General features: G+C 42.3%; 1 protein-coding gene across 1 annotated transcript in view; it reads right to left on the bottom strand.

Annotated features, from left to right (window-relative positions):
• COL8A1 (collagen type VIII alpha 1 chain) overlaps positions 1 to 23,212 on the bottom strand; it is a 96,833-nt gene extending 73,621 nt beyond the window's left edge. Inside the window, 2 exon segments of the mRNA XM_039914523.1 lie at positions 22,521 to 22,728; positions 23,124 to 23,212. The gene's annotated coding sequence lies outside the window, so the exon portion shown is untranslated.
• Positions 23,213 to 27,325: the final 4,113 nt, after the last annotated feature.

The raw sequence follows: 27,325 nt of genomic DNA, 5'->3' as shown, positions 1-27,325 counted from the left end.
TCATGGTTTTCATAGACAGAGCATGAAAAACTGAAATCAATTTTTAAAGAGGCGTTGATGACATGTAGCAGGACATTTAACAGCTTCCTTAATTAAGTGGGCAAAGAACCAAAGAGCACAACTCCAATAGACTGTGAAGTTTTTTTCCATTCTGACAGAAGACATTTGTTTTTCTTTAGCCCATCAGTTGGTTGGGTTTTTTTTTTTTTTAAAAAAAAAAAAACACCCCTATTTGTTCTGTTTTGCCAAACTTAAAAAGACCCAAAAAATTTTCATTCATTTTAGGGTGCTTTTTTTTAAAATTTGTTATCTCATCTTTGAAAAATATTTCTTTCCTTTCACTGCTGTTTGGCTATTGTAATCTGGGTGATTCAATCTTTCCATATGCAAGACACTATTCATCTACTGGACAGCACATGTGGGGGAGAGAGAGGTCTCATTGGAACCCATTAGGTAATGCTACTCAAAATATGTTAGGCCCATCAGCTGACCCACCAGTCTTTTTCTTCTCACCTCTTTCCCATGCGTAATTCTTAAGGGGAAATAAGTCCAGACACAGATATTTCAAATTATTCTTGCTTAAAAAAAAAGTAGATGATAAAGGATAACTTTTATGAAAGCTCTCGATCTCTCATCTGTCCATCTGTGGACATTCTGATCTTTTTGCATTTTGTATGTGCAAACATCATCACTACCTCATCACTTAGAACAGTGTTTGACATATAGTAAGTGCTTAACAAATACTGCCCACCCACACCCCCCCACAAAAAAAGGGAAGAATGGGGAAATTGAGCCACAGAGAGGTTCCCAAAGTTACACAGCAGGTAAGTAGCGGAATTAGGATTAGAACCCAGTTCCCAGGCCCACGCTGTTTCTCATGCTAAAAGAGAGGAGAAGGGATTTAAGGGTAAGGTAGCCACTGACAGCCTGATTGGCCCTCCATTACACTGGTCACAGAGGTACATGTGACCTTACAGGCTCATACCAGGTACCCAGTGTGACGTGATGACATCACAGCTGAACTTCTGTGGGAGGATGTGAATTTGTTTGGGACAATCCTAGACCATTTTTCCAGGGGGACCTCATAACCCTCTAGAGCTTGTGCCTTCTGCTTCCAGGCCAGTGGGAAGTCTACCTTGGCAACCTAATTGCAAAAACTGGTAGCAGAAGCCACAGGGGAGGGAGGCTTAATACAAAACAAACCAAAAAAACCCGACACGGTACAATATACTGGCTCTGGACAAAGGACATGCCAACTGAAAATCAGACGGCTCAGTGTATATTATTGGATGACTAGCCACTCTATTTAAGGGTGGTTCTTCATTGTGCCTCAAAGATCCTGAGAAATATTTTAAAAATCTATAATGAAGTGTTATAAATGCCTTGCCATAAAGGCCCGGTATTCTCCATTGAATGTTATTGGCAAGGCACAGTGTTGGGTGCTGAACAGGATTAAAGAAGGAAAATATGTGGTGCTAGTCTTCGTGGAACATAATTAAATCAGAGAGAACATGGATGCAAACCCAGGAAAAAAGCGGTGTTGGGTTTTTTTGCCAGGCATGAAAGACCAACACATATTTATAGGTTTTCCAAAGTCCTTGAAGGGCAGTGGCCTGCAGGACAGGAATTGCATCCAACCTAATTAACTTGTATCTACCCCAGCACTTAGAACAGTGTTTGACACAGAGTAAGTGTTCAAATACCATAAAGAAAAGCATCCAGGATTATCCCCCATAAGGAAACTACAGAGAAATGTCCCACCTGCTTCTACATATTCACTGGATGACTTCCCTCCGATGTGGCATTTTTATGAGTGCATAAATGAAATTAAGTAAAAAAATGTACGTGGGTATTTGAAGAAACCAGGATCCTGGTTTGAATTATTGTCCTGAATCAGGATGCTCAATCACCACCCCACCAGACTGCTAGTTTGTTCATTTAAAGAGTTAGCTATGCGGAGGGAGAAGTAGGGAGAAACTTCCAAAAAACACATACACACAGAGAAAAGCTATTGTCGGGATTCACTTTCTACCATTTCTTTGGTTGCGGTTCATGACCCTGCATTTAAAACATTAAAATTGGGGCTGGAATTTCTAAAAAGCACAGCAGTGGGAAGTCAGCCGTGTCAGCGGGACTGGAGCTGGGCTTTAAAGACAATAGTTGCACATACCAGGAAATATTACGGGAAACAGCTAACCCTTGCTGCGTTCCTCAAGCTCCATGCGCTTTAGGGCCAAGTAAATGCAAGCTGTGATTTTCCTTCCCTTTGCAGGGGGGCAAACATTCCTGAGGCTTTTAAAGGCTTTCAGTCAGTCTTATTTGGGGAGACCAAAAAAAAAAATCTAAGTTGGTCTCCCCCCCGCCCACTACTGCCCTGTAAGGTTCTGTGCACAGGAGAGCCTCCCGGGTTCCAAAGGCCCTGGTGTGGCTATTAAGGCCAATAAAGTGCTGATCTCCATGCCTGATTTCTGAGCTTCAGAGCAAAAGGAAAAACAAACAAAAAGCACACACACACACACACACACACACACACAAAATAAAACCAAAACCCCAAGCCTCCTTTTCAGTAGCAGGGGCATAGAAGTCACAAGTTGTCCAAAACAGCGCACCTGTAATCCACTTATAGTATCTTTTATGGTATTTGTTAAGCAGTGTGCCAGGCACTATACTAAGTGCTGGGGTAAATACAAGTTAATCAGTTTGGACTTATCTAAAGAGAAGTATCCAAATGATAACTCTTATAGTTTATCATTGATTCATTTTTTGTGGATTGGAGTCCAGAGTCCACAGGACTGAACTGCCTCTCAAACCACAGATTAAATTTACCTGATTCCCATTGTAGGAACAAGTGGGTATGAGAGGGTTCACAAGAACGCCCTCTCCATGAGCCAAAGTATGGATAGAGCATTTCTATTATAATTATTTAATCAAAGATAAAAATGGTAATAAACATTTTATCCATTTGACATGTGCTGCTAACATTTTACTGACAGGACCTGATTCTCTCCACTACCCTTAAAAGGTAGGTAGCACTGACCTCCAGCGTCAACGATGCTCTTACAGAGCTGATGCTCTAATATATGCTAGAAATTGTTACTGTTCTGTATAGTTTCATTACATCCCAAGGCAATTTTATCAAGAATGGCACAGTTTTATGTCAGTAAAAAACTGACTTCCCCTTCGTAACTAGAGAAGTCAGAGGAGCAGAAACTCAACTCCTCATCAAGTGTGGGGCCCACCCAAGGTGGGACCATGGCCCGTGGATTCCCTGCCCCTGGGGCCAGGATTTGGGTTCTGGGAAGATCCAGAACTCTAAGGCACAGGGCAGCTGGTATGCAATGCTCAACAAAGTCAGTGAGAGTTGTGTGTGTGCATCGCAGAGAAGAATTTGGCCTGATTACCCGTTTGGTTTGTGGATGTATTTAAAAAGGAGCAATTATGGAAAAGGTCATCAAGTTTTTAAAAAACTTGGACTCAGAGAAAAAGAAAAAAACGTAGTAAGCCTCTATCTTTTAAGCCATTCCACCTGCAGGGAGGCGACCGAGGTCGCGCTGCTGCCACAAGGAAGGATAGAAAATGTTATGGCATACTGGCCCAAGTCCTCGCTGTCTTCTGCAGAGGCCATGGGTCTGGAGGACTCCCGGCGCCTTTCCCGCTATAACTGCACCAGGCAGTCAGTGTTGAATGCTGACCCAATGTTTTAGTGCTTCAATATGGCACTTCGTGGAAAAAAAAATAAAGTTGCTCTTGGGTGCGTTCATACAGCTTCTCTCGTTTATTGGCTCCGCTTGCTTGTAAAAATATGTCTTCAATTACACTTAAAATATTTGATTCAACCGACTTCGGGAAAGTCAAGATATATTGTTTTTACTGCCCGCAGAACATACGTTCTAGTTTATCTGAGACCCAAGGAATGGCTGCCTTACGTCAAAGGGGCCACTCAGACACGGGGGCAAGGTGAGGAGTAATTTGGCAGATATTAATAGCTGGGAGATAACAAAAAACAAGTGTTGGTTTTGGACTGGTTACGATCCTCACTATAAGCGATCAAACTATATATATATACACACACACACAACTGAATGGAAAAAATGGGATCATTAAGAAAGAACAGAAAAAGCCAGCAATGTTGGCTTGGAATGATCATTTCAGGCTCAGATGCAGATTTTTGGATGGATTTGTCTGTTACCCATATCTAACTATTTTCCCTTGACAATAAGGCAGAACCGAAAACCACAGTTTTGGTGAGGCTTAAACAGGCCTTTTTTGTATTTTTCAAAAAGAATATGGCAATATCAGCTAACAGTTTCATAGAATTATCCAGGAAACTACATATTACAGGGTGAGCGGGAAATCTTTTAAGCAGTATGTGGTCTCTGCGAAGGAATGCCAAGGCACTGTGCTAGGCTCTATACAAGGCAATAAACAGGCATGGTCCCTGCTCTCAAGGAGTCTGCAGTTGAAGCAGCAGACTTCAAGGGAAGGAATACTCGTTAGTACATTTAAGGAAATTTACTCAGCAGAGACAAACTGATGAATATATATTGGTATCAGGTTAAAGTGGGATTCATTCACACCTTCTAAAGAAATAACTAGGATGTTGGTCTTTGCATTGTACCAAGGGCAGCTAGAAAATAGTTGAGATCATTCCCGTGATATATCAGGATGGAATTTATCCTTGTGATGTTTCAATATAAAGTCTTATTTTGACTGAGAGGGAAGAAAATTCCAGAGCAACTTTTGAGCATTGTTGCCCACCAGGTTTCAGTATTTAAAATAACTACATAGGCCCTGACGTTCAAATCATAACACTTCATAATGAAACAATCCTACTCATGAGTTGTTCATTTAGAAATACATGTAAGCAGTCTTTTCAATGTTGCCCAGGCTTAAGAAATTCTGGAGAAAAAAAAGAGGTATCCTTCTGGTTGAGCCTCTATTGTCCTGACTGTGCACTGCTGAGGAAAATGGTCAATAGATCGTAACAAGAACACCGCACTAAACGCTTGTGAGTACAATACAACAGAGCTGGTAGTCACGTCCCCTGATTCTCGGGACTGTACCCTCCCAGGACAGTGTGGACATTGAGCATTTTTACAACTTAGAAGCTCTTTCTATCTCTTTTGCCAAAGATGTCAGCTCCCTTTATCAAGCGGCTGTCCTTCGTAAAAAGCTGCACCAAGCTCTCTCTCTGACCTGAAAGCAAGTTCATGCAGAGAATCCTTCCAAATACTTGAATGAGTGAAGACTGAAAAAAGAAAAAAAATCAGGCTGAAGCATAAACACTTTGCTGGAATGCACCTTAAGTCAGTTCTATTTATCACAAAGGTCAGATGACACCATACTGCATCAGCAGGGACTGAATGCCTGAGTAGATTTTTCTCACAAAAGAATAATAGCAAACAGCTCTGAAATATGCAGCTCCCTCTGTTGAAGAATTTTTTTTTTCCACTCTTACTTTTCCAAAACTCGGAGTTCAAAGCTTCACTACTACTTTCTATGCAAGAGCAAATTGACCACAGCTCTATGTAAAACAAAATGATAAAAAAAAGATGTGAGTCAATGCACTTGGCTTACAGTTCTTTGGTTGTATTCCTTGGAAAGTCAAGATATCAAGCTGAGGAAAGTGTAGAAAAATTTACTTTTTGTATACTCTTCTCTAGGGGTGACTCCTGCATTAATTTTGGAGCCGCAGAGGAAAATAATAATGAAATTAAAGAGAAGAGGATGGGAATTTTAACATTGTTTCGTTTCTTTTAAAATATGAATTCAGCACATAAAATGTCTAAGAGGGAGGTTTTTGAGTTCCCCAATGTACAAATGAATAGGTAATTCAAATCACTAGGGAGTGAGGAGATTTTCCTCCTTTCAATTACCCAGCAAGCAATTACACGAAAAACAGTGTGGCCTAGTGGAAAGAGTATTGGCCTGGGAGTCAGAGGTCCTGGGTTCTAACCTGGATCCGTCACTCGTCTTCTGTGTGACCTTGGGCAAGTATTTAACTTCTCTGTGCCTCAATTACTTCATCTGTAAAATGGGGATTAAAACCGTGAACCCCATGGAGGACATGGACAGTGACAACCTGATTAACATATCTACACAGTACAGTGGCTGACACATAGTAAACACTTAAATGCCATTATGAAAAAAAGGATTCTAAAATTGAATTTGAAATTTTCCCCAGCACTCAGTATCTGAAAGGCAAGACGCTCAGAATACTTTAAGTGGACTGTGTCTTTGGCCCTTAGAACAGGGAGAAAGTCCGAAGAACTATTTTGATAATCAATCCCTGCCCCGACAGTACTTACATATAGAGACTTATAAGCTTTCTCTTATTTTAATATAGTCTCTCCCATACATTGTAAGTGCCTTCAAGTCAGAGATTGGTTTACCACATCTATTGTACTCTCCCACCAAGTGCTAAGTGTAGTGCTCTGTACACAGTTAGAGCTCAATAAATGACGCTGATTGATCTGTTTGATTGAGAAACCACGTGGATACAGAATAGTGAAGAGATCTAATGGCTGATGCAAGATTTGAACACAGATCTCCTGACTCAAGATTTGGTTTTCCTAAGCTCCAGGTGCCCAGGCAAGTGGCAGCATTTCCAGTGGGGCAGGGGAAATGTGGATGACAAGCAATCTTCACTTTTGGGATTTTCAGCCTGGGATTCTGCACCCCACTGTCTCCCACTGTCCAGAATTGAAGATAGGACAGTTGGAACAAGAGACACATGATGGAGGTCTGCCAATCAGTGATATTTATTGAGCACTTATTTTGTGCAGGCCACTGTAGAAAATCTCCTATCAAGGGACAGAGAGAGACAACCTCAGAACACCTCTCCTTTCCACCTTAAGAAAGGGTGAGTGGCTTTGCTGCAAAGCGGATAGAGCACAGGCCTGGAAGTCAGAAGGTCATGGGTTCTAATACCGGATCTGCCACTTATGGGCTGTGTGACCTTGGGCAGGTCACTTTACTTCTCTATGCCTCAATTACCTCATCTGTAAAATGGGGATTGAGACTGTGAGCCCCACGTGGGACAGGGACTGTATCCAACTCATTTTGCTTCTATCTACCCCAGTGGTTAGTACAGTGCCTGGCACATATTAAGTGCTTAACAAATACCATCATTATCATCAAGCTCATTATGGACAGGGAACGTGCCTGCTACTTTTGTGTATTGTATTCTCCCCAGCGCTCAGTACAGAATTCTAGTAAGTGCTCAGCCTAATTCTCAAAGAGCTACCAGTTAAAGAATAGAACACAATAGTTTCCTAAAAGCAGAACCAGGGAGCTGGTAAAATATGTCCTATAATGATACTCCAAATCAGTGGCCTTGGTTGATGATAACAAGAACCTGGGCTTTGGTTGTCCTGGAAATAAACGAGGCATTTTCTTTAAATGATTTGGAAAAATGAAAGCTATTGGCAATGCAGATGCATTCAGATTCCTGGATATTCTTTCAGAGGCAGAGTCTGATGGCTCACCTACAGGAACAGGGGCCAGAAATTCTTGTTGTTTGGCCTTGCATCTGCCTGTGACTGTGGCAAGTCATTTGGCTTCTCTCTGCCTCAGTTTCCTCAAAGGTAAAATTAGAGTCACACTGAGCTTCTCAAGAAGATGACATTGTTGGATCACTATCTGGAGAAACTTTCCCTGATGGAAAGTCACCAAATTAAGTTAAAAATCATCTCCCCCTCCCTGCCCTTTCTTATTTGTTTAGTCCTTTGAGAAGAAGTTGAATAGGTTCTTACTTCAGCCAAGCAGTGACAAGGTTGAAAATCTTATTCATATGTATTTCAGTGATCTAAACTCAAGGCAATTTTTATGGCTTAAAATAAAAATTCACAAGTTAAAAGTTGTCATCTTTATAATTTACTTTAGAGTTTGCTTATGTTCCAATTTGTAAATGTTTTACAAGGCCGGGAGAAAAAGCACACAGCCATAATTATTTCTTGATGCAGGCTGGCTCAAGATGGCAAAAAAAATGAAAATAAAAAATAAGCTTTCATTGAAGGTTTTTCCAGTTCCTTCAAATAAACTGAGCTGTCCAGAGCTGAGAATGGAAAAGACCCAGTGATCATGTTGGCTTTTACCACTGAATCTCCAACTCCCATCTACTGTGCTCAACTCCTAACTGAATCAGAAGAAAGGTATGCAGGCTAACTGCTTTCTGAAATTATAAAACATCTCGTGTAAATGATTGCTTTTAAATGCCCTCCCTAGTTCGCGTTCCAAACACTTACTATACAGCTGAAATCAACTTAGCCTCCTGTCAAATGGTGTTTGCTCATATTGCTTTTGGGCTAGCTAGATCCTGCTGATAAAAGGGCTGCCCTGCTCAGGATTAGGGATCTCAGGCAACACTAGCGAGGAGAGGATGTTTAAGAGTTACAACATTGCCAAACACCAAAGCCATAGCACCTGCTTTGACCCATTCAAGGGGATTACAGACTCCATTTGAGACAGTGCTTGCCTTCACTCCAGGTCAGTTGGGTAAGCAGGATATCATTTGCTCTGCTGGAATAATACACTGGTAAAAGCCAAGGCTTTGCTTTTGAAAGGTGCTGATAGAGAGCTGTCTACTCAGGAGAATTTGGGTAATTTTTGCTCAAAAATTCCAGCAATCTCTGCTGTTGACAAGAAAGAGGTTTTCCATGTCTCATACATCCAGATTAGCTGTCTCTAACCCCAAATGCACAGGACTATTAACTTCTCAACCCCGGACAATATCTCCAATTTGTTAAACACCACTCTCCAAGAGTGCAAACTTCACCTCCTTTATTTTCCTTTGTGCTAGCTGGAGTTATTGCCATAGTTATAGACATTGATGCAGACAAATTAGAATATCCAAAAGGGACCCGACAAATCTCTAAGATTAGAAACCAGGGATGTTTATTAGTCCACCAATATTTGGGTGACCAGCAAGGGGCCTGGAGTTACACCAATTGCAATTCTTGAAAAATGGTCAAACCAAAGGCAGTGAAAAGGCATACAAGGATGGGGAAGAGGCATGAGGTCAGTCAGTCAGTCAAATGTATTTATTGAGTGCTTACTGTGTGCAGAGCACTGAACTAAGAGTTCGGGAGAATACAGTGTAATGAGACACTTTTGCTGCCCACACTGAGCTCTCATAAGAACTGAACAGTTTTTTTTTGAGGTTTAATGACCTGAAGAAATTTATATTTGTCTGTTGGGAAGGGGGAGAGGGAGGGAGGCAAGGTGGTTATGTTATGGAGGTGATTGTCTTGGGGAGGAAAGGCCATTCTGAGTGACCCCAGAGATTTATTTGTGCTGGGATTCATCAGAGACTAAAGAAGAATGTTAAAGGGCAACCTTAGTATAATCTCTATGACGAGTAAGAGCTCAGTAAATACCACTGATTAAGAGAATGGTCACTTGCCCTAAGGTATAGTGGGTGGCTCCAAGTAATTGGCCCATTTTGCACAGGTAAAATTCTCTAAAGATTGTCATATAAATAAGCTGTTTACATTGGCTCCTGATCGATTTTCTTCACATTTGATGTTACAAAGTTACTCAATCCTATCACCAGGGAGTGACCCGAGGGAAGAGGGATGTGGAACTTTAGCCAACACGGCAGAAATGACCAGGGGCAGGGGGGACAGAGAGGCCACGCAGGCAGAGACAGAGTCCTTGGCTCGGCTGGAGAGCAGACTTTCCTCCAGGGATGGAGATGGGTGGTGGGTGCCAGATTACATCACATGTCTGGCAGATGTCACTCATAGGAGACACAGCACCATCTTGAGTCAGAGTTCAACCCCTTCTACTAGGGATTGGTAGACTTGATAGGCCACTCATACGCATTTGGAATCCAATCAAATGTTTCTTATGCAAGTCACATCCCCATCATGACCCCTAGTGGACTGATCCCCTGCTGCCTTTGCTCTGAATGGACTCCTCTACATTAGGAATCTGGGGAGTGGAGCTGGATACTCTTGCCAACCCTTTTCAGTCAGCACACACTGAAGCTGGCTGGGCTGGCAAGAAGCTGAACCTCACCAGGTTAGGCCATGTTTGGAGACCCCCACCCCGGTGCCTCTGTAACCCCCTTTTGAGGGGTATTTTAGACTGATGGAGTGGGGAGAATTCGAGATTTTGGTGACTGGAGGGCACCAAATTTGAAGCAAGCCTGGGCTGAGGTACCTCAACCTGGAAGTGATTAACAGCCATTTGGGTTTAGTCTGTCTATGCTTCCTATCTGGTGATACATCCTTGAACTATGTGGTCTAGGGGTTTTTTGTTTTTTTTTTACTGGGCTGGAGTTCCCTTTTCAACTTGTAGTGCAACTGCACTGAAGTCACCTACGTGGAATAGTTAACATCAAGTGGCAAGTCAGGATCAAGAAAAACAAGGTCCTGAATCACAGTGACCATGAATATTTAAGTAATGTTTATGATCAATCAGTGATATTCCTTGAGTGCCTAAACAGCCTAGAGTAGTGGGTAGAGCCCAGGCCTGAGAGTCCGAAGGTCATGGGTTCTAATCCTGGTTCCGCCACTTGTCTGCTGTGAGGCAGTGTACGTCTGCTGTGTGGCTTGGGGAAGTCACTTCATTTCTCTGGGCCTCAATTACATAATCCGAAATGGTGATCCCCACATGGGACAGAAACTGTGTCTAACCCAATTTGCTGTATTCATCCCAGCTCTTAGTAAAGTAAATCATCTGTAAAATGGGGATTAACTGTGACCCTCACATGGGACAACCTGATTACCCTGTATCTAGCCCAGTGCTTAGAACAGTGCTCTGCACATAGTAAGCGCTTAACAAATACCAACATCATTATTATTATTATTAAAGTGCTTGGCATAAGCACTTAAGTACTACAATTTTTATTATTGAAGAATACTGAACTAAGCACTTGAGAGAGAACAATAGAGTGAGTAGATATAATCCCTGCCTTCAAGGAGTTTAAAGTCTAGCAGGGGAGACAGTCAATAAATACAATATAACTAGGGGAAGCAACCACATACATACACTTGCTGTACGGGTGGAGAGAGTGACATGTTTCCTGCCCAAAACAAACTTACATTCTAGAAACTGTCAAGGACAGTTCTAAGCACTGGAATACATGCAAGATAAATCAGGTTGGATACACTCCCTGTCCCACAGGAGGCTCATGATCTAAGTAGGAGGGAGGACAGTTATTGAATCCCCATTTTATAATTGAGGAACCAAGGCACAGATAAACTTTTTGCCCAAGTCACAAAGCAGTCAAGAGGCAGAGCTGAAATTAGAACTCATGTCCCCCGAGTCCCAGGCCCATGATTTTTCCACCAGGCCATGCTGCTACGCAAGCACTAGATGTCCACTGATTGTTTCAGACAAAATTATTATTGGCAGTTTAGTTCCAAAACAAGGAGCTCCTTAAGCCCATAACTATGTACTGTAACTGACTCCATTTACAGGCGAGGAAAAAGCACATAGAAGTAATTGGAGAAATGCACCCGACCTCACAGAAAATCAAAGATAGAACCTCTTAGATCTGTGGACTCCCAATCCCCTGCGCTAACCACCACACCATTCTGCTTCCTTACACCAGAATAACCTTGACCATCAATAGCAGCAAGAGAACTGATCCATCACAGCTATCTATGGCAATGGGCTCCTCCCATCTGGGCCAGCCAAGCCACTGAGTTCACCTGATTGACCTCTGTTCCTTTTGGAACAGAGAAAATAATTGTTCTTTTTCCTCTAGACCATAAGCTCACTGTGGGCAGGGAACATGTCTACCAATTATGTTGTGTTGTACTCTCCCAAGTGATCAGTACAGTGCTCTCACACAATAAACGCTCAATAAATATGATTGATAGTTCTGATTGATGCCAACGTGTCAAGTTCTAACCAGTCAAGCTCCACAAGACTGCACACAGGAAACACTCATCCCAAGGGCTGCAAGCTCCAGTCCGGGGCTAGGCAACTGCTAACTCCCCAGAGTGAGCAACGATGCAGGAGAACACATTTAGCAGCCCACTACTTGAAGGATTCTTTTTTGGGTGGGGCTCAATTCCCACCTCCTGTCCTGGCCACGGGGGAGTTGGTTAGTCTCCTCACTCATCAGGAGAGGGCATGGAGCCTTTCATTTTGGGAGCTGGAGCCCTGGCCTCCTTTATCACTCTCCCCTAGCTGACCTGGCTGCCAGACCTTGTTTATTACTGAACTGAACCTTTAGACTCTGTCTTGGCGGGCCCTGGCCTTGGAAAGAACATTCTCTAAGATTGCTTTGGTTTTCTTTCAAAAATACATCGACAAGCCTTGACATTTTTGGAACCATTAATGCTCAGGAGATTTATTCCTAGAGGCCTAAATTAGGAATTTTTTTTTTTACTTGAAAAACACAACAATGTGAAGTGCTACTATGGTGCATTTCTGCCACTGGTTAAGAGGAAGCTTTGGCTGCAAGTTTTAACCTTTTCCAGGAATATTCTAGTCTAGTGATTTTACTCTTTGCCTCCTTATTAGGAACTCCCCTGTTGGGTGAGCACACAGGGTCCCCCGCCCTGCCAGAACAAGAGTGGTTGGGGTGTTGAGGGGTGTAGGGAGAACTGGAGAGAGTCAAAATCTGCAGGATTTTTCCATCAGCAAGGCAGTAATATGCACTGCACTAGCAATCCAAGGCCTTAAATGAGCACTTACTGTGTGAAGAACACTGTATTAAGCACTTGGGAAAGGACACTACAACTTCTGAAGTTTGTTTTTTGCAGTTTGATTACACTCTATCCAGGAAAACAGACATTATAAAGAGGGCTGGCCCTTGCATGCTTTGACTTCCACACTTTACAGTAGGGTCATGGTGTCAACTCCCTGCTCAGGTCAAGAGGAATTGACATCCAGCTGCTATCTAACGCTTCTGAAATTGAAAACGGTGGTTGGCAGAGAATGGGCCACATGACAGAGGGATGAGCAAATGTCCCCTGAACATCCCGAAGGCAAGCTACTGGGGTGGGTGTTTCTCCACTCTGTCAGAGACACAGTGTCCTCCTGTTGAACTCCGTATGGTTGGAGGTCAGTTCCCACGAAGCTCGGTGGCAACACAGACTACACACAAGTCTGCAGGCACTTTCCGGCAGCACAAGGAGTACGTGCGTCTCTGGCGATGGGGCTCGTCGACCTCGGCTTCCAAGAGCACAGCTGCTGGGACGAGCCGGCGGGGGGACCTGACAGACGCCTGCCTGGCCAGATGTTCGTTTCTCTGGGGGCTGCCGGGAACCTGCCCCCTCTCTGGGGCTTGAACACTCCCATCCCCACCCTCCGGCCTGACAGACAGGGACGCTAGGGGCTCCGTTGGTTCCTGGCTTCATTTTGATTAATAACAAATCTGTGTCTCATCTCAGCCCCCTGGCTAATATGGATATTTAAAACCTAAATCCAAGCACATAGCCAACCGACTGTACACAAGAGGCTGTTTCAAAAGGAATGCTTCTGTAGACTAGCTCATTTCAAAAGAAAGTGATGCTCCTTCTTAGCAAACATGATAGGAGTGACATAAAAAAGTGAATGGATACCAGAATGATTTCAGATACCCAAATGTTCCATTTCAGACAAAAGGAAACAATGACTGGGCTTCCTTTGATGGGAGGTTAAAAAGTACCTTTTTCTTTATTTACTCAGTGAGCTTTTAAGAAAGCTGAAGAGAGCCAGGGCAATTTTTCCTGTAGGGACAGCAGGAACCCGTATATTTGTGACTGGGTAGGGAAAAGACTACAGTCAGAGCTCAACCATCAGTAAACCACGGTAAGGGGGTGCGGGTGAGAGAGGATAGGCAGAAGCTGTTAAAAGCCAAAGAGAGAGGGAGGAAGTTTTTGATGGAGACACCAAACAGCAGTACAGTCTCCTCAACTCAATCTCTGAAAGGAGGAGGGGCTTTCATCACGTTGGATTGCTTTTTTTTTTTGATCAGGCAGTCCAGTTTCCAGCTGGTCTGATCCCTGAATGATCCCAGACATCTCTAGGTCCAGTATTTTCATCTTTGAACACCTAGCCTCAAAGAATCCCTACTTAACATCATTGTATGTCCTCAATTCACAGAACTCGTCTGTGGAGGGGAGAATGTGTGTGTATGACTGGGGGCTAGAGGGGAGGAGTACACACAAAATGGCTTCAGGAGGCTGGAGCTCTCAGATTCTCCTTCCCAAATGGTGCACAGGAGTCAGGGATCAGGGAATTTCAAGCAAAATTAGTTCAGTTACCGACTCCTCTCCAGAGCCCAGGGTAAGATCATGCACCAGACAAGGAAACTTAGATCATGAGGCTGGTACAGTTTCACCACTCAGGGCACTGGGTACAGAGCACTGTATTAAGCACTTAATATATGTCATTACTTATTAAACTTTAAAACTAGACATTTGCAAGAATTAAACATTTAAATAAAAATATGACAGAGGTTGGGGGAGGAATCGGTTAAGGAGTGCCTTGAATTCTGAAGGCTCATCAGAGGCAACTCAATTCACAGACCAATGTTTCTGGGGAATCAAACTATCTCTCTTAGCCTGCTGATCTCCCACTGTGGCTCACATCCAGAAGAGGGCAGTTGCAGCAAGCAGTAACCCTTTCTACAGTCATGCCTGAATCTACACAAGTAGTTAACAGTGTTATACTGGAAATGAGATCATTGCCTCGAGTGAACATGTTTTCACAACCCAACAGGCTTCAAGCCTGAACAAAACTAGGCCAAGCCCCAAAAAAATGGCTGTGGACAGGAAAGAATTTTAATAAAAATTGAAAATATCTCCCTCAGCGATGGTTTTACATTATTTATAATAAAAGCTACACATAAAATGCACATAATATGAACTTATACATATAAAATTCTGTACTTATTTATACACCACACACAGCAGCACTGCCCAGAAGCCATTCTGAAGCTTTCTAGGGAAAACTGGGCAAGACATCTGTCCCAAGTGGCACAATCTGAAAGTAAGGAGCTTCGTTAGCTTCCTGACCATGAACATCTAATCAGCAGTGAAGTTTTGAGTTACAATAAAAGGTATTTACAGTGTTTTAAAATTTACAGCCTGTTCCAGTTTTACAACACATCAGTTTTGACTTTACAATGCCAGCCTCCTTTATGACATTTGGTTCTAGGGGTGGGGGTGAAATGGGCAAACAATTTCAAAGCCATGATGGAGGGAGAATAGGAGGAGCCTACGGAGAGTGTGGAGTGGGAAAGGTTTTGGGAAGGAAAGTAGGTTAGCTGATCAACAGGCAAAGTAACCAGGTAGGATTGACATACTTATCTTACCCCTGAAGAAGTAAAAGTCTCCTATCCTATTGTGGAACTGCTCTGACTCAATATGTTTGTTAGCATAGCCACTTTATTCAACTATATTTTAATACACACTACTGGGTAATTTGGGATAATTTTGGGTTGTAAGCTTGCTGTGGGCAGGGAATGTGTCTATCAACTCTGTTGCATTGTACTCTCCCAAATGCTTAGTACAGTGCTCTGCACACAGTAAGCATTCAATAAATCAATTATATTTTTTGAGCACTTACTATGTGCAGATCACTGTACTAAGGGCTGGGGAGAGTACAATACCATTGATTGATAATTTATAAGATTTTTATTATGAGGAAAACTGGTCCTGTTCTAAGGACCCAGTGACCCACTGAGCCACAATCTGTGCACTTCCTAAATGAGCAAAGTCCTACCTTCACTGCAGTAAGCACTTGGGAGAGGATGATACAACAGAATAAGCAGACATGTTCCCTGCTCACAAAGAGTTTACAGTCTAGAGGGAGCCAGACATTAATATGAATAATTTGTAATATATAAAGATATGTATAAGTGCTGTGGGGTTGGAGTGAATATCAAATGTCTAAAGATTACAGATCCAAGGGCATCCAAATTTCAAATTTAGTAGGTCTTTTGTGTAGAAGGGTCAAGGACACACATGACATAGTGGATAGTGCACAAGCCTAGGAATCAGAAAGTCATGGGTTCTAATCCCAGCTCTGCCACTTGTCTGCTGTGTGGCCTTTACTTCTCTGTGCCTCAGTTACCTCATCTGCAAAATGGGGATTAAGACAGTGAGCCCCCTGTGGAACAGGGACTATGTCAAACCCAAATTGCTTGTATCCACCCCAGCGCTTTGTACAGTGACTGGTATGAAGCAGTGTGGCTTAGTGGAAAGAGCATGGGCTTGGGAGTCAGAAGTCATGAATTCTTACCCTGGCTCCTCCACTTATCAGCTGGGTGACTTTGGGCAAGTCATTTAACTTCTCCATGCGTCAGTTACCTCATCTGTAAAATGGGGATTAAGACTGTGAGCCCCACGTGGGACACCCTGATTACCTTGTATCTACCCCAGTGCTTAGAACAGTGCTTGGCACATAGTAAGAGCTTAACAAATACCACCATTATTATTATTATAGTAAGTGCTTAACAAATACCATTATTATTACACACCACCACCAGGGTAGGGCGTGAGCAGTGACAGTGACTCTTAGCACTCATGTTTCATTCCCATCATGGGCCATCTGTTTTCCGAAGATTTAGTTTAAGGGCTCGTCCTAGAGGTTTCAGAGCCGAGTGCCCTCACCTGCCTTGTATTCCTGTTACTGAAGAGGTCAATTCCAGACTCTCGGAAATCTCTTTTATCATCACTTATTGACACTCAAAGGGTGTGTGATCAGGATGGGAATGGTCTTCAACCGGCTTTCTAAATCCCTGAATTAGCAAAGGAATTGACTGAATCCAGGAGCTTGGAAAGCTTATACGGAAAAAAAAACCTTATCAAAACAGGAATAAAAGGACACCTGGACATTTTAAATTCTGCTTTCCTTTAAACCACCCAAAAACAATGTTTATAAAAATGCAAAGCAAAATAGAGTCAATTTTGATTTAATAGAGGGAGAATCTGCAGTCCACAGAGAAAAGCAAGGCTTACTACTTATACTACTGTAATATTCTCAATCAATGGTATTTGAGTTCTTACTATGTGCAGAACACCATACTAAGCTCTGCTAAACAACTTAAGCACTCAAAAATCATTGATTGATCTTCAAAATATGCTGTGAGAAGAATTGAAAGAGTTGGGCTCTACCAGGTTAATGGAGAGAAAACTTGGAGGAGAAGCAGTGAAAGCTCTCAGCTCTGAGGAGTTTGTGGTGAAAGGGTGGTTTGGATGGCCATGCTATTTCAGGGAAGACAAAGAGTGATAGTCTCAAATGTTGAAGCAGGTATAATAAGTTAAACAGACAAATCCCTGGGAATGGCTAGTCTTTTCCTCCCTGAAGGTCTCAAAGTCCAAGTTAGAAAACCCCGGCTGCTTTAGAGAATTTTCTTCAATCTGGCACTGATGCAGGTGGCTGGATTAGATGACCCTGAGGTCCTTTCCAGACCTATTCATCTCTGATTCCCTTTCTTGTTTCCTTCACTTAAGACTCTGCATTTTCAAGCTACTTTACATCTTTGTGGCTCAGGGGGCCCCAAGATTAGACATTCCAACCTTGGTCTGCTCCATTTTCTCCAGCACTCTTCGCCTGCAGGCAGGGCATATACTATCTGATATAAAGACCTCCCTGGAATTGCTCAGCCAGCTCTCGGAGTCCTGGAGAGCAGCAATGGCCCCTGAGAGTGAACCCTACTTCATTCCTTCCCACTTTTCACCTTAGATCTCTCCAGAAAAGTGACACTGGTCCTGGAAGTGGTGTTGGTAACTGCAGGCTTCTCCTAGCTGGCTCTTCTTGTTTGCCTGGCATTTTGGAACGAGCAAGCCAGTGGCTATTTATTTCCCCTGGGAAGCTTGCAATGAAAAGGGCTCCAGTTCACACACCAGAGAAGAGGCTCAAAATTCCAGAGGGAATTGATTTTTTCACTACGTTTTTCTTCTTTTCCTTCCTCCACGCTCTCTTCCCTAGTTGTGAGGGAAGATCAGAAGGATGAAGACAGGTATAGTGGAGAGAGCATGGGCCTGGGAGTCAGAAGGTCTTGGGTTTTAATCCTGCCTCTGCCACTTGTCTGCTGTGAGACTTTGGGCAAGTCACTTCACTTCTCTGTGCCTCAGTTACCTCATCTGTAAAATGGGGATTGAGACAGTGAACCCCATGTGGGACAGGGACTGTTTTCAACACGATTTGTTTGTATCCAACCCAGCATTTAGTATAGAGCCTGGCACATAGTAAGTGCTTAACAAATACCATAATTATTCATTATTACTTTATTGGTTATTATTATTGGTGTGACCTGGTACTGCAGGCAGGAGGGAAATATTTGGTCAAATCCTAAAGATCTGGAAAGTTATTCAGCAGGTGGCCCCAGGGGTATAAAGTTAGTGCAAACTTTTTGCTACAAAAGAGTCTGACACTTGCTAGATCTAATAATAATGGAAAGAATAAAAATAATGACATTTGTTAAGCACGTACGATATGCCACTTCAGTAGAAACTAGTTAATTAGGTTGGATATAGTCCCTCTCCTAAAGCGGGCTCAGTCTAAGTAGGAGGGAGAACAGGTATTTCAACCTCATTTTATTCATTCATTCATTCAATAGTATTTATTGAGCACTTACTATGTGCAGAGCACTATACTAAGCGCTTGGGATGAACAAGTCGGCAACAGATAGAGACAGTCCCTGCCGTTTGACGGGCTTACAGTCTAATCGGGGGAGATGGACAGACAAGAACAATGGCAATAAATAGAGTCGAGGGGAAGAACATCTCGTAAAAACAATGGCAACTAAATAGAATCAAGGCGATGTACAATTCATTAACAAAATAAATAGGGTAATGAAAATATATACAGTTGAGCGGACGAGTACAGTGCTGTGGGGATGGGGAGGGAGAGATGGAGGAGCAGAGGGAAAAGGGGAAAAAGGGGGTTAAGCTGCGGAGAGGTAAAGGGAGGGTGGCAGAGGGAGTAGACGGAGAAGAGGAGCTCAGTCTGGGAAGGCCTCTTGGAGGAGGTGAGTTTTAAGTAGGGTTTTGAAGAGGGAAAGAGAATCAGTTTGGTGGAGGTGAGGAGGGAGGGCGTTCCAGGACCGCGGGAGGACGTGACCCAGGGGTCGACGGCGGGATAGGTGAGACCGAGGGACGGTGAGGAGGTGGGCGGCAGAGGAGCAGAGCATGCGGGGTGGGTGGTAGAAAGAGAGAAGGGAGGAGAGGTAGGAAGGGGCCAGATGAGGAAACTGAGGCACAGAGAAGTTAAGTGACAAGCCCAAGGTCACCCAGCACACAAGTGACAGAGCCAGGATTAGAACCCATGTCCTCTGACTTCTAGGCTTGGGCTCTTTCCACTAGGCCATTCTGCTCAAATGCTGCATTCAGCATCTGAAATGGGCCAAAGCAGAAGAGGAAGAGGTGACTCTGAATCATGGTTGTTCAAGGACCATTAACAAAGACAGAAATGAACGCTGGTCCTAATGATTCTAATCCAGTGGCAGGGCTAACAGCTGGGAAGGGTTGGGGGGAAGGGGAGGTTAGGATGGCCATAGGGAGCTGTGTTGTGGAAGATTCAACAGCCCTTCATTTTGTCCAATTGGCAAAGCTGCCAAATTGCCACCTACCATTCTATCCTTTCTTTCCATCTCAACCCAGAGCTCTTCTCTCTGTCCTCTAAATGTCACATGCCAATACAAGCAAATGATTCCCAAGAACCAATCAGATCCCTCACCTCTCTTCCCCACATTGCACCTCTAGAGAAGTAGCATGGCCTAGTGGATAGAGCTTGGGCCTGGAAAGCATAAGGATCTGGGTTCTAACCCTGACTCCACCACTTGTCTGTGTGACCTTGGACAAGTCACTTAACCTCTCTGTGCCTCAGTTACCTCAGGTGTCCAATCTGAGTAGAACGGTGCTTGACACATAGTAAATGCTTAACAAATATCATCATTATTATTATTAGCATAAGAGGCTTAGTGCTCATTCATGATTTTTATTTTTCAGCAAAGGTTTCAGCTCACTGCAGGGTGAATGATTCACACCATGATGAAAAACAATTTATGGGATACACATGTTGGCAGGAAGGCTCAACTGTGTGGTATTCAGATGAAATGGAAGACAATCTGCAAGGTGACTGGGCTTATTACTAAGGACGAAAAGATAAAAAAAAAGCCAAGTTTGCTTGAAAGGGATAGTTTAGCCAGGGTGTTCCAGCACAACATAAATTCATTCAGTAGTATTTATTGAGTGCTTACTATGTGCAGAGCACTGTATTAAGCGCTTATCATTTTGAAGATATTCAAATCATCATCTCATTCTATATCTTAATTTTGAATATATAGATCTTTTTATGTGCTGTAAAAAAACTGCTGTGCTACTTTAAATTTATCAGAAGTGGAGACGAGCTATTTTACCTGTCTGGCCCAGAAAAAAAGCCTTGTTTAAATTACTAACCTGATAAAATAGTGGCCAAAAAGTACATATGAACCCCATAAACATGTTCTTTATCTGAGAATATTTATTGAATTCTGGATCAAAATTGGGGTTGCATTTTTTTTTTCCAGAAAAGAAATTTCTGGAAAAAAAAAAATTTTCCAGAAAAGAAACTCAGAAGTCCAGAGCAATATATCATTGCATCAATGATGCAAACCTGACTTAACAACTAGCATTGTGAAATATTTACCTGAGACATACTGTTACTTTCATCCTATTTACTGGCTCTATTCCCTTTGTATGTACTTACAAATGTAAAGAAAGTAGCCTTCCTTGTACAGTTTGATGTAGAAGATACATATTTTTTTGGCAGATTTGAATTTTACATCGTGTTCTTCCTGGAAACGCCTCCCTCTGCAACAATTTCCCCAGGAAAACAATTTTTTTCAAAAAATAAGATCTTTGCATGTGTGATAGTGGATTTTCTGAAACTAAATTTCTTAAAGGACTCTTCCTCATGCCTCTATTTACATTTTATTTTAGTGGGCAGTGACATCTCTAAATAGTTTACATTTGAGTTCCTGATATAATGATTGACACCTGTCCTTTTAAGGTCATTCACCATCATACTGGAAGAAGGAAGAATTTTACACAGTATATTTCTTTTAAAAATGGATTGTACCCTTTCCTTTTTTTATGGATTTTGCCTGAACTAATGCTTTAGTTTTCTTAACGGCAACAATATTTTATCTCCTCAATGGGCCTTTGTACAATCAACCAGAGCATGCATTTAAAGAGGTTTCTTTCCCCACATGAGATGTTATTCATTCAATCTGTGTGCAGAGCACTGTACTAAGCATTTGGAAAAGTACAATGCTATCAAAAGCACATGGCACAGACTGGGGTGCAGGATACAAAAGCCAGCAAGAAACCACACAGAGTGTACATAAGTGGAAGGTTCAGTAAAGTCTTGAAAAGAATATATGGCTTTGGATAAAAAGAACACCATTTCCCAGTATATTTCTTTGACTGGATCTGGTGAGTAATGTAGATACTGACTTTTTCCTGATGAACTAATTTTAGATTATGTTTTTACCAGAATGGGAGCAGAGGTAAACTTCATTTCTGCTTTTCAGACATCAGTTTTTTCAGATTTCAGGATGGTATGACAAAATCTCTCTAAATATGCATCCTTGTGCTAGAACACCTGACTCATTGGCATAAGAATCTGAAGCCAGAAAGAGGGATCTCAGTAAAGATGGTCCACACAACAAGGTAAAGTGAGGATGGATAGGTGGGAGTGTGGGGAAAGGGGAGAACAGGGACAGAACTCTCAAATCCCTAACATTTGATCTCTTCCAATTTCATCTTGCAAATTCAGGCTATGTTGTGTCTCATACAGCAAGAAAAAAATCCCTAAAGACTACATAAGGTTGCCTTAAGAGGTATTAAAAAGTACATAATGTACATATATAAACACAGACTCACAAATATATATTAAAGTACTTCTTTTTATGGGAACTTTAATTCAGTGGAATTTTCATTTTGGAATGAAATTCTCCAGATATTCCTTAGAAAACACTCCTGTCCCAGCTTGGGAAATTAGATTTGTTTTTCCTATCAGCCACCTGATTATTGTCACTTTGTAAAGGGCAGCAGTTCACATCATTTTTTCCAAGCTCTAAAAACTGGAAAGATGATTTTTTTTTCAGAGAGGGCTAACGGAAGTTGTCTTGGGAGGTTGGAAAACATCACAAAATTGTTACCAGGCCTTTTGGAGTGTGCTATTTTAGGAAAGCATGTGGGTTCTTTTCAAATACGTATTCGAGAATGCAACAGGGGTTCTACCCACTTCCATTGACATAACCAACTTTTACAAAGACAAGTAAAATACCTTAAATATGCACATTTTCATATGAGAAACACTATTAAGAAGGAAGAAGTAGTTTGAGAGGGGACTGACTAAAATGCTTATCTCACTGCTCCATGGCTCCTGTTGTGCCACTGTCAGATTAGTTTTAGTAGTTTTATTTCACTGTTCCTACAAAAGTTTGTTTTTAAATACAAGACCAGGCTTCTGTAACTTCCCAGCCAAAAGCAGCAGCAAAGCAGCAAAAAAGTGGCATAGAGCTTCTGTATTTCCCCCAGCAAAAGCCTGGATAGTCAAATGACTGAAGAAGTTTTTCTTACCTTGAGCATGTGTGATTCTAGGAGAGAAGATCAGTGGCTCCCAACAGTAGAGAGAGGGCTGAGAAAGGGCTCTGATCAGCTGCTGGTAACATGCACTTGGCTTTTATGGGCAGGTGGGAGGAGCTGCTCTTCATAGTAGGTGGGCAGGAAAGGAGACAGGCAATCCGTTCTCAAGGAACTGTACACTTTATTCTCCGGGGATGGAAAACTAGAGGAGGGGAGAGAGAGAAAGAAAGAAAGAGGGAGAAAGAGAGAGAAAGAGAGAGAGTCCCATAAATATGAGAGGAAAAGGGATTGAATTGATTTAATCTTAGTCTTAAATCCATTTTTTGCTATGGAAGTACACTTCTACTAGAACTACTAAGACCCGTTGGAGGACTTTCAAGCCTCTTGTAAACAACATGCAGGGAAACAAAGAAATCCGGTAGAAAAAGGAAGGGACAGAGAGCAGCTGCATTACAGAAGTGCACACACATCACACCCGATTAAGCCTCGGTTTAGGAATCCCGAACTTTTCTGATACCCTCCAACCAGCCTCCAATTTCCCCCACCAAAAGTTTCCGCTCATTAAAGTATCCAAGTCTCTTAATGTTTAAGACATACTTCTTAACCTTGTCTTTACTGTACGTGTTCTTCCACGTATCCCTGTGGCTGGCCTTTGGGTCTCTGAAACATGAGGGTAATCCAGGGAAGTTTGTGGGAGGATCGGAACAGATTTGCTCACAAAGAAGGGACCTCAAAAGCAGCTGAGATCCTTTAACATCTGTTCTTACCGCACTGGGTTTCTTTTACTGCCGGCCTTTCGGTTACTTTCAGAATTTAACCCCTTTGGGAACCTTAGTTCTCTATATCTGTCTAGCCAGTGGGACAGTTGAAAAATGTTTAAACACAAAATAAACTGAGAAATTTAGGGGTCCAATCCAGGTTTCTTCACCATTGTCTCAAGGATCTAATAATAACTGTAAAAACAGCTTCAGCCCCTCCCCACCCTGCTTCCCCTAAACTCCTCACTGGCTAAGGTCTTGCTCCCATAAGCAAGGGGTGGTTTTGGTTTTAAAGGAATTTCCACATTAGAGATCCCACAAGATCCTGATTTCAAACCTCAGGACCCCTATTTAAAAATAACATTTTAGTGTCTCATTCAGAGATGGTCTGACAGCTGAATGGGGAAAAAAGGTGAGACTAAATAGGAGAATGATTCTCTCCACTAACAACCCCCATGGAAGACACATGCATATCCTAATGCACTAATTTAGATCCTCTAACATACTGTTTCTAACAGCTCAAGATTCACACATGGAACCAGCCCTGACTGAGGGTTGAAAAAATTTAGCTAATCCATCACATTTTGGGGTAGGTTTGCCTGGGGTTTTAAGAGTCAAGACAAGGTATTTGAAGGTACTGGTACCACACTGATTAAGTTATATATGGTGCAATTCTTTTCCTTGTTTATCACTAAATACTCACTTGTGACATCTACCCCAGCTCACTACATTTGTGCTAACTCTCAGGTTTACTTCACTTTTGGGCTCTCCTGCAGTATGTTAGGTATTTCAGAGGCATAGAGTAGTTAAGTGACCCAAGGTCACCCAGCAGAAAAGTGACAGAGTTGGGATTAGAACCCATGACCTTCTGACTCTCAGGCCTGTGCTCTATCCCCTAGGCCATACTGCTTCTCCAATAAGTTTTTAAATGCTAGAGTTGGCTGACAGGAAATTAATCTGTGAAAGCAACAGGGAAGAAATGAGATCTTAAGTCTTAAAAGGTGGGTAGAGCTGTGGTCTGTTGAATTTGGAAAAGAAGAGCAGACTCCTTCAAAGCCCTACTAAAATGTGATAAAATATCCCTTCCGAGAAGCCTTTCCTGACTCATCTCCCTTCTCCCTATCTTTTCTCCCTCCCTACTATATCACTTATGCACTTGAGTCCTTACCCCTTAGTATTTAAGTGCTCACCCTATCCTTTATCTTCACAGAGCTTATGTACATATCTTTACACTCAGTTGCTTCCCCTACCTGTGGTATATTTTCATATGTCTTCCCTGCTAAATTTTGTAAACTCCTAGAGGGCAGGGATTGTGTCCAACAATTCCTTCCACTCCTGACACCAAGTCTTATTAAAAGCACATCTCTCCTCTTAGAGGTCTTCCCCAACTAAGCCCTCAATTCCCCCTCTCCCACTCCCTTTTATGTCTCCTTTGCACCTGGATTTGCACCCTTTATTCACTCCTTCCTCAGCCCCATAGTACTTATGTACATATACATAATTTAATTTATTTATATTAATATCTGTGTCTTCCTCTGTAAATTCACTGTGGGAAAGGAACAAGTGTACCAACGTTGTCATATTGTACTCTCCCAAGTGCTCAGTACAGTGTTCTGCACTTAGTAAGTGCTTAATAGATATGATTGATTGATTACAAACTCTGTTGTGTTGGTAATAAGATTTTTTAGACTATGATGGCCTCTGAAGAAAATCTTTGCTTCTGTGAATATCTATTTGTAATTTTTGTCATTTGTTTCCCTTTAATTTCACCAGCTCTCCATCTTTAAAAATTCTCACACGTTTAAAAATGGTTCTGTTAGGTACTCAGTGTTAGCGATTAATGCTGCTGAAGAGCTTAATTATGGTCAAGCTCAAGGTAAAAAAGAACTCTGGCTAAAATCTTGCTGGAGAGCCTCTCTTCTGGCAGAGAAAGATGCCTGGCACACTTGGTGCTCCTTGTGCATTATGAGAGAAGGGAGGGCAGATTAAGTCTTCCTTGATCCTCTTCATGTAATTTGCTATTTACACATCCACTCACATCCTGTGCTGTTAGTGGCAATGACCCAGTTTTAAAATCTTCTCTAAATTGCATTTTCCACAGATTGGACAGTTTTCCCAATCCATTCAGGTGGATGGAACACATCTTGGATGGTCAGAAAAAATGAATCAGTTTTTCTGAGTTAAGAATGAACAGACCACAGGTTAGTATGGGGCTAGTTGCCCAGACTGACCCCGCTCTGCTGACTGAGCTATTGGCTTTGGGAAGGCGATTTCCAGAACGTCTGCAGTTTTCCCTTGATTCTGAGCTCAGGCACGTGTCCCGGAAATGGGAAGCACATGGTGGGTTACGCTGCCTTCGTGCTGCCGCTTGTTCTTGGCACTATAAATAAATTGCTGAAATGGCCTTAAACAAGAAGTTCTTGGGGTGGGGGGTGGGGGGCAGGGGGAGAGGGGAATGGGATTTAAGTGCCATGTGCCTTCATGCGAGTTTTTGTTTATATCTTGGCTGACTGCCACTGGTACTACTTTGCTGGAGCCAGAAACAAATTTAATCTAGCAGGATGCATATGAACTGAAGTTCATGGACGTCATCAATTTTTATTGCAGCCTGCCCTATCAGTGGGCCCAGATTCTTTACGCTCACAACGTGAAGATCTTGTCCTACAATAAAGCCTCCCTAGAGAAATCCTTTTGAGAAGATTATCTATCATGTCAGCAGCAACCCGAATGTCATTTTTATCTTCTTTGAAAGCCTGAAAATACCAGACCAGAACTATGCCCTAAAGGGGCCGTTAGAGATATATTGCTAACAAAATTAATGAAATTGTCCCTGATTCTTCTTTCTTTATCACTACATGCATCCTATTTTTGTAAGTGACATGACACACTGATTTATTAGAGAGATAGAAAAGCAACGATTGCTTGCCCTCATTGGCACTAGAGAAGATTTTGTGGAGAACTGTGGGAGAACCAAAGTGCCAAGAAAATTTTAAAATTAATATAATTCAGTGGACACACAGACCAGACTGAAACAAAATACTACAGTATAAGAATATATCTAAGTTAGTGCTTAAAGTTAGAGCCTGGACTTATCTCTCTCAGTCTGCCACAAAATTCTGTCAATTCCTCCTTCACTATATCTCTAGATTCTGCCTCTTCCTCTCTATCCAAACTGCTACCATGCCGATCCACACTCTTATCATATCCCACCTTGATATGATCCTGCATCGGCCTCCTTGTTGATCTCCACGGCTCCTACCTCTCCTCTTTCAAATCCGTATTTCACTTTGTTGCCCAGATTATATTTTCTTAAAAAAACCCTCAGGACACATCTCCCCACTCCTCAAAAGTCTACAATGGTTGCCCATCCATTTCCACCCCAAAGAAACACCATATTATTGGCATTAAGGCTCTCATTCAGCTCTCCCTCTTTTACCATACCTCAGTGATCTTCTATTTAAACCCACACTTTTACTCTACTAATGCCAATATACTTCTTGTGCCTTGATCTCATCTATCCAGCTACTACCAGTGCTACTGACCCCTTACCCATGGCCTAGAACTCCCTTCTCATATCTGGCAGACCACCACTCTCTCCATCTTCAAAACCCTCCTAAAATCATATCTTTTCCAAGAGGGCTTCCCTGACCAGAGTCCTCACTTTCCATATTCATCTTCCCTTCTGTGTCACCCATGCATTTGGGTCAATACCCCTTAAGCACTTTGATTTTCCAAGAAGCATGTCCATGAACTCTATATTACTCTCTCAAGCACTTAATATAGTGTTCTGCACAGATTAAGTGGTTAAAAAATACACTGAGTTTAGTTTGCTAATCCTCTAGTAGAGACTATCAGAGCTTCTCTCCATTTACTAAATAAGGATAATTTAGCTGCAGGGGAGTAAGGAATGGGAAACATCCCTCTCTAACTGTGGCAAATTTTCTCCTCTGGGGACTCAAATGAAGCAGTTTTTACTCTCTTGTAAGATTCACTTCATATCTGAGCCTTTTATAGGGGCTGGTAAGGAAGGGCTTCCTCTTT

This window comes from Ornithorhynchus anatinus, chromosome 17 (genome assembly GCF_004115215.2).
Source record: "Ornithorhynchus anatinus isolate Pmale09 chromosome 17, mOrnAna1.pri.v4, whole genome shotgun sequence".
Lineage (NCBI taxonomy): Eukaryota > Metazoa > Chordata > Mammalia > Monotremata > Ornithorhynchidae > Ornithorhynchus > Ornithorhynchus anatinus.
Note: the sequence above shows the minus strand (reverse complement) of the source record. Positions and strands in the feature narration are given on the sequence as shown.